Source organism: Gossypium raimondii, chromosome 1 (assembly GCF_025698545.1).
Source record: "Gossypium raimondii isolate GPD5lz chromosome 1, ASM2569854v1, whole genome shotgun sequence".
Lineage (NCBI taxonomy): Eukaryota > Viridiplantae > Streptophyta > Magnoliopsida > Malvales > Malvaceae > Gossypium > Gossypium raimondii.
In genome coordinates, this window is record NC_068565.1 from 4,273,334 (window position 1) to 4,278,494 (window position 5,161).

The following is a 5,161-nucleotide window of genomic DNA, read 5'->3' on the forward strand; positions in this document are numbered from 1 at the left end:
TGATGTCTGACACGTTACGGAGCCGCGTACATCTAAGATGGCTGCTAAAACTCGTTGATTTTAGAGCAACTGGTGAATTTAGTTAGGGGTCTGCCGTCTTGGCAATGTTATATCGGGAGATGTACGGGGCGATGTGACCGAGGAAAGCAAAAATCAGAGGTTGCGTGTCACTACTGCAATCATGGGCACAGTTTCGCTTTCCATTTCTAAGTCCTCGAGTGGACCACCATATACATTCCCACTCATAACGAGGTAAATTTTATATTAGATTTTACAATTATTATGTAGATTTTTAAAAATAAAAGTATGCTAAAAATTTATTTAATTAGGTGGAACCATCCGGCAAGTCATGCTGGATTACCGTCTTCTCTTGAAGATATACGGCTTCTATTGGACCAACGGTCGGAAGCACAAGTAAGTATTATTGCAAATAGATATTTCCATACATTCGCTAGTCGATTGATATTTAGTATTTAGTATTTAGTATTATGTATATAACTAATATTTCTATCATGTTCATATAGTTTCAATGGACACCATACAAGGATCCGACAATTCGGGCAGTAATCCCGGAAGAGTTTTTACAAAATCCGAACGCTTGGCATGTGAAAGTCGTGTTGATCAACTACGCAACTGTGGAGCCGCACCAGACAGACAGAGTGCTACGAGAGTTTGGATGTAGACAACTGATTCCCGTGGACCTTGAGGTGTTTGACGATCACCACAAAATCGACCTTCGGCTATTGAATACGGATTGGACTAGATACTGGTCCGAGTACATGGAAATGTGGGAAAATAATATATACCTACTCAGGAACCAATCATCGTTCCGGAGTTAGTGTGCATTCCAGAATACATGCCATGGTTTAGGATCCATTGCAAGTCGTATTTACTGACGCTAGAGGAGAGGCAACGGCAAATACGTGTCGAAAGGGAAAGGCGCGGGCCTCTAAGTCTAAGACGACAAGACGACGAAGGCAGCCCCTCAACGAAGCCTAGACATTCACCCGGCTCATCATCAGCGGCCATGCAATCACCAGGCCCAACGAGAGCACCCACGATACCACCGACGATAGTTCAACCGATGATACCCACTCAACCGCCTTTTCAGATGATGCCAGGTGCGTTTCCTAGCCCTTATATGTATCCTTTTCCGAGTCCTATGGCAGGTTGGAGCCAAATGCCCGGTTCAGCTCCATTTCTTGTTATGCCAAGTGGACCGCCGATGTATAGGCCAGCGGCGCATGAGGGATCGCAAGAGGGGCCGTCGGTGAGCTCTCCTTTTTACCAATCCCCAGCAACGTATGGGTTTCAAACACCGTCGCCCTTCGTGATGCAAACACCTCCACATACACTATTCTTTGAAGGTGGATCATCGTCCCAAGTCCGACAACCAGATGCCATACCGGAAGAACTAGAATCCCCGCCGGAGGAACAACAACCGCAGCCGGAAGCTAGAGAAAGGAGGAATCCAGAGTGTAACCGTCGACGACCGCCATGTGGCACTGAATCCCCTGGGCATAGACATTGATTGCCGTATTTAAAATTATTTGTACAAATATTTTGAGTATTTTGAAGTTTATTTGATGTAATAAAATAGAAGTTTATTTGATGTAATAAAAATAGAAATTTTTTGAGTTATTTTATATTATTTGATGTAATAAAATAGAAGTTTATTTGATGTAATAAAATAGAAATTTTGAATATTTTGAATATTTTGAATATTTTGATATTATTTGAGAATTCTACTAACCTAATTAAATTGAAAAGAAAACCTAACCTAATTAAATTGAAAACCCTAACCTAATTAAATTAAAAACCCTAACCTAATTAAATTAAAAACCCTAACCTAATTAAAAAGAAAACCCTAACCTAATTAAATTGAAAAGAAAACCCTAACCTAAGTAAATTGAAAACCCTAACCTAATTAAATTAAAAACCATAACCTAATTAAAAAGAAAACCTTAACCTAATTAAACCCTAAACCCTAACCTAATTAAATTGAAAATCCTAACCTAATTAAACCCTAAACCCTAACCTTTGTACTTTTTAATCTCCCACAACCCTATCCTTTTTCCTTAACGAGGCGTAGATTTTGCATGAACATGTGCCGTCTTGGACCGCACACTTCGCCTCAAACTTATCAAATTTGGATTTAACGACGTGGTAGTTAACGCTGTTTTTGATGCTATGTTGTTTCAAAGCACCAATAAAACTATCCTTGCTGGTAAACTGATTACCAACTTCAAATTCACCGGAATCTACTCCCGAACTTGTACGATCACGCAACCGGTGTGGTAGATCTGGAAACTCTAACGCATCATCTGCAGACAGATTGACATTATGCATGTGGGTTGGAGGTGAGTATGCTTTGAATCGTGGATTTTTTTCTTCATCTGAACTCCTTCCAGCATTTTCAGATTTTGTTAGAATAGGCTCCGGTTCAGAAAATAAGCCAACTTCTGCACCATCTAGCCCGGGCTCTCGAGGTGGATCCACATCGGAGTCATCTTCTAACCCACAATCATCTGCAGCGTACGAGGTCCCCTCACCAGTTGACGTCGTAGGGAGTACGTCATCCCTTCTTCTGGGCATTTGATAACGTCCCCAATTGAATATAGATTGCCACCCACTAGAACTTGATGTCGTTCCCCAGTACGTACTTCCAGCATCAAACGTCGAGCCACCAATGTACATGTCCCATCCACCGACAGAGTGTCTTGCAGGGGATGTGTATTCGACACCCCTACCGAACATGGGTTGTTCCGTATTTTGTAACCCGCTAACCAAGTGTTGGCTAGGGGTCGTGTATACATCTCGAACACCGGTCGCAAGTACATCAGTTGGCGATGTAAATTGTACATATAACTTAATATAAGGTGCTCCACTAGCAAGATGAGTCTGCACCATTGCCTCCAAGCTACGAGCACATTTTATGTCGAACGAGTCATATGTCACTGGATCAACAGAAGAACAAAATCGATACGTGATAGACAAGACTTTCATTGGCGTAGTTCCGAAAATTTTACGCCTAATTCTTTTATGAAGTTCTGTCAAATCTATGTTCTGGTTAAAAACCAGTCGCATCGTATTCTCCGAAAAAAAAACAACACCATTCTCGGTGTGGCAAACCTCACCATCGTAGTAAATAACAACACTAATACGTTCACTCATATTTGAAACTCTAACCTTCTTAGCCTCTCTAAATTGTTTCTGCTGTGACTTATGCATTCTGAGAACATTTTCTGCCTAATTTATAGCCTCAGCCCAAACATGCTACTGTAGCAAAAGCGCGTCTACGAGGGCGAGATTTTCACAAATTCTTCTCAAATAGCATCCTGCTAGAAGCGATTTTATACTATTTGCTCAGAAACGCCAAAAAAAATTATTTCATCCATGACCTAATGTAGCAAAAGCGCGTCCACGAGGGCGCGATTGTACAAATTATTCTCAAATAGCATCCTGCTAGAAGTGATTTTATACTATTTGCTCAGAAAGGTCAAAAAAATTTATTTCATCCATGACCTACTGTTGCAAAAGCGCGTCCACGAGGGCGCGATTTCACAAATTCTTCTTAAATAGTATCTTGCTAGAAGCGATTTTATACTATTTGATCAGAAGCATCAACTCAAAATTATTTCTTCCCGGACCTAAAAACCCAAAAAAGCCTGAACCCTAAGCCCTAAAAGCCGAAAAAACTTAACGTGGGAAAAACGATAAAATCGCGTCCCCCGGAACGTGCTACGTGGAGCAGGAAATCGCGGCCATGTCAGCGCGAGTTGCAGACATGGCAACAAATCGCGTCCTAGAGGTGCGATTTGTTGCCATGTCGACAACTTCAGACGACGTGGCGCGATTTCGACATCGCACTCGATATCGCTACCGACGTGAACGCGATTTCCAGGAAAATGGACCATTCCGGTAAAAAAAAATTAAATAATGGGCACATTTCGATAATTTTTGAAAAAAAAGGTTTTTTTGGTAAAATGCCCGTTTTTTGCATGTTGTACAAAAGTTAAACACTGCGATTTAAGTGAAGATATGGACTCAATTTTACGTCATTTTGGCATCTCAAAACTCCTAATTCAATGGGTTGGTAAATTCTAGTTGAAGTTTATCAAAGTCTATAATTTTTTGAATTTTTTATATATTTTTATTTTTCTAAGTTTGAATAATTTTTTACTTTATTTTTTTTATTTTCAAACATTTTAGCTAGATTTTTAATTTCTAATTTTATAATATTTTAAATATATATATTAAATTTCTACAATTTTAAATAATCTTTTATTTTTATATTGAAATTTTTATAAATCTTGATTTTTATATATTTTTATAAATTTTTTCAAATTTTTAATGTGCTTACTAACATAGTAGATACATTCAACTATGACATGACATGTGTGAGATGTGTAAAAACCTGATCGATTCACATCATATCATTTTAATAGTGTTACAAAAACGGATTTGAATATACAAATCTTAAACTCCAGTTTCCAAGTTGGAAAACAAAATAGTCTGTACCAATTTAAATATTAAAATAAATTCATTTACTAAAAAGCTATATTTATTTTATCTCTACAACTTCACAGAGGGATGAGTAAAATCTGATTCGATTAGTAAAAATCAATAAAAATTTTAAATTTTGAATTAAATAGTTCGAGTTATTTAGAAAAACTTGGATAAAAAATTAATTTTTTTGTTTAACTCGAATATAAATTACACAATTTGAGTTATCTGAAAATTTGAATAAAAAAGGCAAAACTACATCCTCTTTATAAATGTTTGTTTTTTATAAAACTAAAAGTCAAAACTATTAAGTTAAAATGTAAAACAGTTATATTGTTTATGTAGTTAAATAATCTTATACTTCGTCTATTAATTAAATAATTGGTCCATATAAATACAACATTGTGTATAAATAATAGTAGGATTTGTTAACTCGACTCGATTTGACTCGAACTTTTTTTACTCGATTTGATTCGAAAAATTTCAAATTGAGTTCAATTGCTAAAATAGGATTCGTCAACTTAACTAACTCGAAATTTTTTGACTCAATTCGGCTCGACTCGATCTAATGCTCACCCCTATTTCACATTACAGAAGTGTTAGGTATTAAAAAAATAATAATTTATTCGACCCACTAATTTTACAAAAAAAAAAA